At 41.6% G+C, this 11,611-nt stretch overlaps 1 pseudogene; it reads left to right on the top strand.

The window, feature by feature from the left end:
* The first annotated feature begins 463 nt into the window (after window positions 1-463).
* On the top strand, window positions 464-6,996 carry LOC104873463 (annotated as a pseudogene).
* Window positions 6,997-11,611: the final 4,615 nt, after the last annotated feature.

Here is an 11,611-nt window from a genome sequence, read left to right as displayed (position 1 = left end):
AGGAAGATGTTGGTCTAGACCAGGACTCAATAAATTACGCCCCACCAAACCTTGCCTACTGCTGGTTTTATAAGGTTGCAATGACACACAGCCATGATCATCATTTGTGACTGTCCAGGGCTTCTTTTACACTACGAAGACAGAGGGGAGTCACTGCAACAGAGACCAAATGATTCACAGACCTGAAACCTCACGCTCTCAATGATCCCATGAAAAAGACATCATTTTCCCTCGTCTGTCATCATCCCAGTCTGTAGCAAAAAAGAGGGCAGCTTCCAAAGATGAGGTATCCGCTGGGTTTATTCCTGAAGGAATTAATGTCAGCATGGTATAGAAATATATGCAATATCCATGTTTCAGCAGTGTAATTCACAATAGCCAAGCTGGGGGAAGAGCCTATGTGCCCTCCCACAGATGGGAAGAAAAATTGTGATATGTTTACAAGATGGAATATTATTCGGCCATGAAGAAGAATGAAATCATGTCAGATGCAGAAACAAGGATGGAAATAGAGACCGTTATGTTAAGTGAGAGAAGCCAGACATAGAAAAGCAGTCCCATCTGTTTTCACTTATACAAGAAACCAAATAAATAAATAAGAGAAAGATGACAGGAAGCTAAGGGCTAGACTACTGGAGATGGGGAAGGGGATCCGAAGGAGTGGAAAAAAGAAAGGGGGACAATGGGATAGAAAAAAAAACAAGGTATGTGAAACACGTGTACCAATTTACCAAAAGGAGCCTCACGGTTCAGTAGTATCAATATGCGCTAATAATAAAAATAAAACTTTTAGAAAGAGATGAGTGCCACCACTCTAGAACGCAAGGTGATAAGTGACATGACCTCCTGTGCCTGAGCTCATCCCACACGTGGCCTCCTAAGAGGGGCACCGGGAGCAGCCAGGCTCCACCCCCAAGAGTGGGACCGGGTGTCACAGCAAACCCCTGATCGCTGTGAGCCAGAGACTGCGATGAAGGGAGGGAGGGGTCTGAGGCCAGGGTCGGGGGTGGGCAGAGACTTGTGCCAGGTGTTGGGAAGGAGCTCAGCCCGGCAAATCTGGGAGGTGTTTGCCACGGGCAGCTTAGAGGCCTGCCAGTTATCAGGGCGCCATGGGGCTGAGGCACTCTGCCTTGTTTCCTCTTCCTGCTCCTAAGTCCTAAGGGACTCTGAGCCTCACTGCCTCCTGGCAAAATGTTTAGTCCTGCCGATGACCAGCAGGCCATGAGCAGCAGAGAACTCATTAGCACTGTGGTTCTCGATCCTGACTATCGAAACATCTCTTGCATGCCTGAGCGCAGATATTCTGATCCAATGAGCCTACAGTAAATCCCTGTCAGAAATATTTTTCTAAGCATGCAGCCAGGTTGGGCAACTACTATCTATTCATATCATTGTAAGAATTAATCCTACAAAATAGCATTGGTGGCTTGCAAAACCCAAATGTGCAAGTAAGGATGGAATCTAACCTCCCAGTCCCTGGAGCATTCTGGGGGTCCATCACCCTCCAACCTCACTTGGTTGGTTCCTCTGCTTGGAATCGTGAGAAGGGAACAAAGAGGATAAACTGGGAAGTCTCCTCTCACCACACAGCAAGCTTTGTTCAGGATGGAGCCCAGCGCACAGGTGTGAGTCCTGGCGCTCCACTCTAGGAGGCAGGCCAGGTAAACCTGGCATGACCAGCCGGGGCCTCAGTTGCCTCCTCAATATAAAACGAATGAGGCTGGGTGTGGTGGCGCACACCTGCACACCCGGCACTCTGGGAGACTGAGGCGGGAGGTTCCCAAATGCTAAAGGCTGGCCACCAAGTTTGGCGCTATTGGGAGATGGGGAATTTTAGGATGCTGAAGAAAGTTGGTCCCTGGAGTCTGCCTTGAGGGGAAATGGATATCTCTCTCTGTCTCTCTCTCTCCTCCCTTCCCCCTGCCCCCCCCCCCCCCCTCCCCACCTCCCTAGCCCCCCCCCTCTCTCTCTCTCTAGGCCAAGTGACCATGGATTAAGACCTCTGGATCTGTGAGTCAAAATAGAAACTAACTCTCCTTCCTTTTTTGTGATGCTGGGCATCGAACCCAGAGATACCTTACCACTGAGCGACTTCACCAGCCCCTTTCATTTTTCAGTTTGAGACAGGGTCTTACTAAGTAAGTTGCCAGCCTCCCAAACGGCCAGGATGACAGGTGTGTAGCACCATGCCCAACTGAACTTGCCCTCCTTAGAATTTGTTTATCTCAGATGTTTCATCCAGGTGATGGAAAGTTGACTAATACAGAGGATAACAAAGATTTTTTTCCATAATACTATATAATAAATTATGAAGGTGATATCAATGTCATGTGGCTGTATTTAGTATCATCAAAAAGACATAATGACACAACGGAGTACTGGTCTGCCACAAAGAAGGATAAACTTGAGTCATCATCTGTAGGAAAACGGGCGCACTTTGAGACCATAGTGTTAAGTGAAATAAATGAGACACAAGCTTAGAGACCACATGGTTTCTTTTATATGAGACGTCCAAAGTATAAATAAAGAGCAAAATTAAATACAGACAATAGGAAGTAGGAAGACAGATCTTTCTCAAGTGGGAAAGAGATCAAGGGATGAAGGGGGGATAAAGAGAATTAAGCCATGTAATGTACATGTTCCAACTCCACACAAGGAATGGAAATATTATGTACTACAAATGTGGACTAATAAAAAACTTGAATGAAAAAGATGTAATGAATAATCAATGAATATTGAGCTCATTTGATTGCTTTCTTCTACTGTTATAATTTTTAAATTAAGTACTCTTTTACTTATTGCTTTTTGGTTTTGAGAATATTCGGTTGGAGGAGCTCTGTGACTCTTTCCTGTGCTTCCTGATCCTGACTGGCCACACATAATCTCGTTACAATCCCAAGAGAAAATGAATTTTTTAAAAAAAATAAATAGATACCTATGAAATTTTACTACTTGAAAATTGAGGGGCCGGGGATTTAGCTCAGTGGTTCAGTGGCCTGCCTTGCAAGCGCAAGGATCCAAGTCCAATCCCCGGTACCAAAAAGAAAAAAGAAAATTGAGTATCACTGTGATGATCTTCTCCAATCATTCCCAAATGAAATTCTAGATTATAAAATGCCAAAACAGAGTCAACTGTTGCTTTAAATGCCCCTCACACACACTTTTCTTGTTTGTACTGGAGATCAAACTCCTTGTCCTTCTGCTTGTGAGGAGGTGGTGGCACCACTGAACTAAATCTCCAGCCCCAAAAGCCCATTTTTTTATCTTGACCAATGTCCCCCCAAGGAGGCTAAAGTCTTATACTTTGTGCCACAGATCCCAGAACCACAGTAGCACTTAGCTGACACAGATTCACAGAAGGCACAATAGCAAACATCCAAAAATGTTCAGCTCCTCTCCCTCTCTCCTCTCTCTCTCTCTCTCTCTCTCTCTATCTCTCTCTCTCTCTCTCCCTCTGTGTGTGTGTGTGTGTGTGTGTGTGTGTGTGTGTGTGTGTGTGGCTCTCCCTCTCTCCCTCTGTCTCTCTCCCTAAAGAAGTGCCAGAGCTGGGCATGGCAGTGCACACCTGTAATCCCAGAATTTGGGAAGCTGAGGCAGGAGGATTTCTATGAGTTTGAGGTCAGCCTGGGCTACATAGTGAGTTCAAAACCATCCTGAAGGACAATGTGAGATCACTCAGAAGAAAAAAAAAATACAGCCCAAACCAAATAAACTGGGGCATTGTTATTCTCTTTAAAACCCTGCTGACAGGGACTAGGGATATGGCTCAATGGCAGAGCAGTTGTTTAGTATGTGCAAGGCCCTGGGTTGCACCCTCAGCCCTACAGAAAAACAAAGTTCTACTGGCACTGATTTTTAAATGAGGTGTTAAAGGCAAAGAGTTGTATTCTGCTGTAAGACTGAGTGAGAATGCACCTAAGACAGAATCAACATAAATGCTCATCAGAAGGGGTAGATAACAAAAATGTGGTAGTACAGCCACACAATGGAGTACTATTCAGCTATAAAAAAAGAATGAAATCTTGTCAACGTGGGTGAGCCTGGAGGATGTGCTGCTAAGTGACACAAAGCAGGCGTAGAAATATGAAGAATGTGTGTTCTCACTCAGGTGGGAAATCTAAAATCACTGCTCTCATAGATGAGAGAGTAGATTAGAATGGAATAGAATAGTGTTTGCAAAAGCTAGGAGCAGGGATATGGAGAAAAGGAGCACGTGTTACAGCTGGATGAGAGGAATGAGTTCTGACATTTGATTGCGTGGCAGGGCAACTACATGTTACAATAATTCCTTGCATATTTCAAAATAACTAGATTTGCATGTTCTCACAGTGAAGTAATAATCAATGTTTAAGATAAAGGATATGTTATTTATCCTGATCATTACACAATACAGACATGTCTGAAACAACACCTCGTCCCCCATCAATGCATACAATTATCATGTGGCAGTGTCTTTTATTTTTTAAGATGACTCCTACCCAGGTCACAAGGACAGTGGAATTTATCCTCCATGTTGCTACATTAGGGTGGGTAGAAATCCAGGTTGGGTGCCAGATAGGTTCAGGACGTACAGAAGTCAATAATGATTGCAGGATAATCGTGGCAGGCACTTGAACCCTTGCACCAGACATCCTGGGTTTCAAATGTTGAGTTCTTTTTGCTCTAGGTTGGAGAAGGTGCTACGGAAATAGGATCAAATTCCAATTCAAGAAATTGCACCGGAGCCAAACCTGTTTAGAAAATAAATCCCAGCATTTCCAAAATTCACCCTAGGACCAGCAGATGTGCCTGTTTGTCGTGACTGTTAACTGGACTCTAAGTAGATTCAGAGCTGTTGCAGCACTTTAGGACAAAGGGCTTATGATCTATGAAAACCTGAGAAGATTTAACTGACAGGGGTTGAGGATTGGCTCAAGGGTAGAGCATTTGCCAAGCAATCATGAGGCCCTGGGTTCTGTCCTTGGCACCAAAAAAATTAAAAAACAAAAAGTAGAGGGCAAAAAGAATTTTTTCAACTCATAATATCAGCAAATCTTCAAAAGTCTCCTGAGTAACCTTCGGCTTAAAGAGGAGATTTAAATTTTATAAACTGTTCTTTAAAAATCAATGAAAAGGAGAATGTTTCTTAACAAATAGTCTACGGTTAAAACAGTTCTTAGAAAAAAAAATGCCAATACCTTTGTTATTAATGAGTAAAGGTTACAGTAAACTAAATGCTTACATTTAAAAAAATTTTTTAAGGGCCGGGGCTTTAGCTCAGCAGTTCCGTGGCCTGCCTCGCAAGCTCAAGGACCCGAGTTCGATTCCTGGTACCAAAAAAATATAAAATAAAAAAATTTTAATCAATGTAAACCAAAAGATGGTTAAAAAGGGAGAATTCTAAAAACAAAATATGAAAAGGACACCGCACGCAAAGCAAAACAAGAATAATAAAAGATTAAATACCTCCTAAGCCTGTTAAGGAAGACAAATAAAAAGAAGAAAGTTACATGAGATTAGAAAGAAGAAAATATATAGCGGCCTCTGCGGGAGCTCGCCAGGGACCTTGGGAGCCGTGGGGGGCCTGGGAAGCTCAGCGGAGCCGGGAGGGGCTGCGCCGCGCCGCCGCCGTCTGAACCTGGACATCCAGACGGGCGGTGTCAGCTGTGATGCACATTGAAAAGGAAACGTTGGCTGTCGCAGATGCTTAATGTACTCAACGGACGATCTTTGGGCATCGCGTTATGACAGTGGTGCAATAAGGACGAGGCATGCCACGGACCTCCCAATACGGTGCCTATTCACAATTTATATAGAGCCACAGTTTGTCACAGCTAAAACTTGGAAACAGCCTATTTGCCCATCCGTTGGAGACTGGATAAAGATGTGGTTTTCTATAAAATGGAGTACTAGTCAGCCATAAAAAATGAGAAATTAGAGTCGTTCATAGGAAAATAGATGCATATTGAGGTTATACTCTTAAGTGAAATAAATAAGTCACACGTGTAAATACCAAATAGTTTATCTGGTGTGAAAAACTATAGTGGTAAATAAGATCCTAATGGTATCACTGACAACATGAAATAGGAAGAAAAGGGCTAAAGGTGTAGGGGAAGTGGGAAGGGTAGGGGAAAGGTAATAAGGGAAAAGGAAAAAAATATGAGAAAATGAAAAAATGGAAATAAAGTTTTTGTAAATAGGGAAGGGAGGAGGGGGTGAAGGGAGGGCAGGGGCAAGGGGAAAAAATGAGAACCAAGACCTGCCATGTAAAGGTACAAGGTCCCAATGATGAATGTAACTGTACTGTGTACCTAAAATGTACCAATAAACTCAATGACAAAAAATTTTTTTAAATAAATAAAAATAACAATTCTGATTTTGATTTGGGCTATGGTGCAGAGGCTTTCTCTGCAGAGCAGCCACTGCCATACTTCTCTCTGTTGTGGAGAAAACGGGCCATACGGAGACATCTCTTCGAGACCATGTTACTTTTGAACACGCAGAAACACTGACAGAGGGGATTTGTCCATCGTGTGCAGCGTGACCTGGAGGCGATCCTACTCGACTTACACTTGAACAAGGGGCCCCTAGAGATTTAGATGAGTCGAGGGGTGCTCGACACGTAAGGGGAATGTTTCACCCCGGCCGGGGACGAGGAGGTCCTCCTGCTCGTAGATCAAACACGCATTTACTAGCAGCTGTACTGGTGGACTTTCTGCTTCTCAGAGTTCATATTCTCCAAGCAATAGGGAAGTCGTGGATCCTAGAGCTGAGCTTCTACCTGGGTTATCAGGAGTGAGACGTTCCGCAGGACAGCGTGATTCTTCCGGCCCTTCCGCCTCTGGTTACAACAGCAGATGCAGATGGAGCTAGCAGGGCACCAGCGCTGGCCAAAATCTGTTAGCCCAAGAGCTCCTTCCGTCCACTTTAGTGCGGGAAGACAGCTCGTCCTCAGGCGAGGATGGACGGGGAGAAATGGCAGATTTCGGTGCTGTGGGCTGGGTAGCTATTATGTCTTTAGATGTTGCTTTTGGAAAACCTAAAGTTAAAAAGAGTAATAAAGGAAATCAGCCTCCACCCCTTCTCTTTGATGACATCCCACGTTGCAGACCATGTCCTCTGTCCTGTATTTGCCAGTGAAAGTGTGTACAGCAGCTACCTTGGGTCTGTTTGTGATTGTAATTTCAGGCCTGTCACTCTTGAGGATTTAGCTCAGTGGCACTGCGCTTGCCTTGAAAGAGCAAGGTCCTGAATTAGATCTGCAGTACAAAAAAAAAAAAAAAAAAAAAAAAAAAAAAAAAAAAAAAAAAAAAAAGAAAGAAATCATTTCCACTTAACTAATTTTTACTTCTAGCAGGTAAACGTAGGTAGCAGTGTAGGGGTAACCTCTGTACCTTGACATGCAAAAGGTTTTCCTAGTCCTCCACATTCAAACTGAAGAGGAAAATTGAAATCTCCAATGAAGTTGCTGTGCGTATTTATTCGTGAGTAAAAACCTCCGATGGTTTCCTTTCACTACTGCTTGAGGTTTTTTGCAGGGGTTTTAGTGACCTTGTTATTTAAAAATTAGATACAAGGAGTAAAACTTGAAACACAAAGCCCAAAGCTTTCCCAGATTTTCTTCGGTAGTTACTGTCAAAGCAGCTTTTGCATAATGTCTCCTTGAGTCTCCTTCCTTTGTGTGCGTACTCTGCACAGAGCCAGCTCTGCAGGGGAACCTGAGGGTCACGGCAGGGGTGCGCTCCTCCGTGTGTCTGTCCTGTCGGCCCCGCCTGTTATCCTGCCCCTGAGCCCACCTGTCTCCTCTGCAAAAGAAGCCAGAATCTGCTGCCCTAAAGACAAATCCTGTTCATGTATGTTTAAAGTTTGTACTTTTTGTGGTTGTTTAGTTTTTCAGTTGTTGAGTATGTTTCATTCAACAGGTGTAGATGAGTTTCTTTTATTTACTGTTCAACAAAGTTAACCTCTTGTTTTTAAAAATCTCACATTCTCAATCACAGTTTTGTGTTATTTATTATTTGCTTTGTAGTTTGCTGAGACAGATCAGTAGAGGGGAGCTCTGAGGACACACCAAGATTTTGTCATATTACAACCAAATTCTCAATGCTAACTTAGTACCGCCTTCGATTTATTGGAGTTTTTTTTACTGTTCAACAAAGTTAACCTCTTGTTTTTAAAAATCTCACATTCTCAATCACAGTTTTGTGTTATTTATTATTTGCTTTGTAGTTTGCTGAGACAGATCAGTAGAGGGGAGCTCTGAGGACACACCAAGATTTTGTCATATTACAACCAAATTCTCAATGCTAACTTAGTACCGCCTTCGATTTATTGGAGTTTTTTTCATACAGAAAATATATGATTGTCCAACAAAGTATAAGTTAGCAAAGTTGATTCAGGAATAAGATCCTGTGATTATTATGAGCCTGGAAATGTTATTAAAAACTTATTAAAGCAGGGCTGGGGCTGTAGGTCAGTGGTAGAGGTCCGGCCTGGCATCCGTAAGACCCTGGATTTGATCCACAGTAGCAAAAAAATAAAAAGATTTGCTAAGGCCGAAGCTTTTAACCCTGACTACATGTCAGATTCACCTTAGGTGCTTTTTAAAACTCCTGATGCCATGGAAATAGAAATGTAAAACGGTGCAGCTGCAATGGAAAGCATCTTGGCATTTCTTTGATTCATTAAACAAAGAATTACCAGGTGATCCAACAACTTCTCTCTTAGGACTCTGCCCAGAAGAATTGAAAATGGGTGTCTAAACAAAAACTCGCACATGGAGGTTCAAGCGAAACAACTGAAAGATGAAAACTATCCAAATGTCCACCAAGAGGTAGAGGGATAAGCAAAATGTGAAATATCATACAGTGGACTATTACACAGCCTTCAAGAGGGGCAAAGCAGTAACATACACTGCAACGTGGATAAACGTTGAAAACAAATGCTGACTTACAGAGGACAGACACAAAAGGCCACAGACTTTATGATTCCATTACTTGAAAAATACAGAATTGATAAATCCACAGAAATGGAAAATAGATTAGTGGTAGCCAAAGGCTAGAAGGAGTAGACAATGGCTTCTAATGAGTGTGAAGCTTCCTTTCGACATAAGAAAAATGTTCTGAAACTAGATGTGCAACACTGTGAATGGACTGAATTGTACACTTTTAACTCATTTATATTAATATTTATATTATGTGAATTTTACCACAATGAGAAAGTTCGGATTGAACCCCCAAACCATGGAATCCAAACCTTTGGAAGGAGGGTCCCAGGATCCAAATTCAAAGACCTCAGGGGCTGGGGGTTTAGCTCAGTGGTTCTGGAGCCTGCCTCACAAGCACAAGGACCCAAGTTCAATCCCCAGTACCAAAAAGAAAAAAAAAAACCTCAGGCTGGGTGTGTGGCTCAGCAGAGCTTTTACCCAACATGTGTGAGGCCTTGGGTTCCATCCACACGAACAACAATGACAAAAAAAAGGTTGTGCAGGAAATGTGCATTCAAGGCTGAGAATATGGGGGTTTGAGGTCCCAGGTAAAGCACACCAATTTGCCAAGGTTAATCATATTTTGCGTAGTTCTGAAGCCAGATAACTTTTAACAAAGACCAACATTGATTAAATACAAAAGGATTGAAATACTCTCCTGCATATTATTGGATGATAGTGGAATGAAACTAGAAATCAACAGCACAAGAAACCACAGAAACTATGCAAACACATGCAGATTACATAATACACCATTCAATGAATCACAGAAGAAAAACAAGATGTTAAAGAGTTGCCAGAACCAAATGAAAATGAAAGTACTACATGCCCAAACCTATGGGACGTAAGGAAAGTGCCATGCATGCCTCACAAGTGCAAGGTCTTAAAATCAATCCCCGGGAATGCAAAATAAATAAATAAATAATAGGAACATTATAAATGTGAATGCACTCATGAAAAGAATAGAGGAATCTCAAATAAATAACCTAATGATGCATTGAAAGGTCCTAGAAAGACAAGAACAGTCCAAATCTGAAAATAATATAAGGAAAGAAAGTATGAAGATCAGAGGGGAAATTAATGAAAATAAGGCTAAAAACTATACAAGGGATCAGTGAATCAAAGAATCAATTCTTTGAAAGGATGAGAAGGGGACCTAGTGATAGAAAAGGGAAAGTAAAATGAATCAGATGCTCTATACATGCACCAAATGTATCACGTACGCTAATAAAAAGATTGAGACAGAGAAAAAGTTAATGTTTATAACAAATAAGGAGCTCCAGCAAATAAACACAAATGATCCAAAGGCATCCAAATATGCAAATAGTATTTAAAATGAGTAGCCATCTGAAAGGAGTGCCCTAAAACTAAAACAAAATAAACAAATAGAAAGAGATTCATCTTCAATATAGGTCAGAGAAATGCAAATAGAAGTAACAATGACGTGCCACTTTTCATTCAACAAATTGGTAATGATTTTTAAAAGAATGCATAGTGCTTAAAAAAGGCATTCCTACTGTTAGTGGGAATGAGACTTTATTTTAGCTCTTTTGGAAAGTTAATATAACAATATCCATTTGAAATTCCACATGTAGTACTCCATCCTACTGAAATATGTTTACTAAAGAATATTGCTTGTTGTGACAACAAAAGATAAACTGGAAAGTACCTGCAGCCTCTCAAAGGTAGAATGGTTGGATAATTGGAGTACATTCTTTTTATGGGACATTATACAGCTATTAAAAATAATGAGCTAGATATCTATCTCTTACCTTGGGGAAATTCCATGATGTGCATATTAAAAATAATGAGTTAGATATCTATTACTTTTCCTGAAGGAATTCCATGATGTACTTGCTGCCAAAGACATAAACAAATAAATCAGCAAACTTTAGAGATACATAGCTGGTAAGTTCTCAGACAAGAAGGAACATTTGGACAAACACACCAGGGCACACTATATTTTAATATTAATTACCTGAATATATACTCAAGGGGTGATCAAAATATGGCGAAGTTCAATCCCTGATACCAAAAAAAAAACAAACAAACAAACATATTGCAACTATTTAAATTTGTTACAGTAAAAGACACGTTGCCGTAAATCACCCTCGTGATCCTTCCTCTTGCTTTGAACCCACTGACCCCACCCTTCTTGCCACTTTCTGAAGCAGTTGTGGAAGTCCACCTTTGTGACTGTCTTCATGAGGTGTGACTTCTAAAAATGCAGTTGTTGTTCAGTGCCATCCAAAGAAAAGGCAGGCTCATCAAAACACTACGGTGTGACCTCATCCACCTCCTCCCCAAAGTCAAAATGATTATGAAGGGTACATCGTTTTCACTGATTCAGGACGTGCATGCAGCAATGACAGCACAACTAAAGGCACTTATGGAAGAGAACTTGCAGGACTCTTTCAGAAAGTGGCACAGATTATGAGATAAGGATGTTCAGAGTCATGGGGAGCATCTTGAAGGGGATTTAATAGTAATGTGTCTTTTACCACAACAATTTTTTAAACAATTTTTTAATTGAATTGATTGGTACATTCTAGGTAGACAGCACAGTTACATTCATTACTGGGATCTTGTACCTTTACATGCCAGGTCTTGGTTCTCATTTTTTCCCCTCGTCCCCACCCTCCCTTC

The sequence above is a fragment of the Fukomys damarensis genome, unplaced genomic scaffold (genome assembly GCF_012274545.1).
Source record: "Fukomys damarensis isolate Sample0158 unplaced genomic scaffold, DMR_v1.0_HiC HiC_scaffold_37, whole genome shotgun sequence".
Taxonomy (NCBI): Eukaryota; Metazoa; Chordata; class Mammalia; order Rodentia; family Bathyergidae; genus Fukomys; species Fukomys damarensis.
The sequence above is the reverse complement of the archived record's forward strand: the minus strand, read 5'-3'. Positions and strand labels throughout refer to the sequence as shown.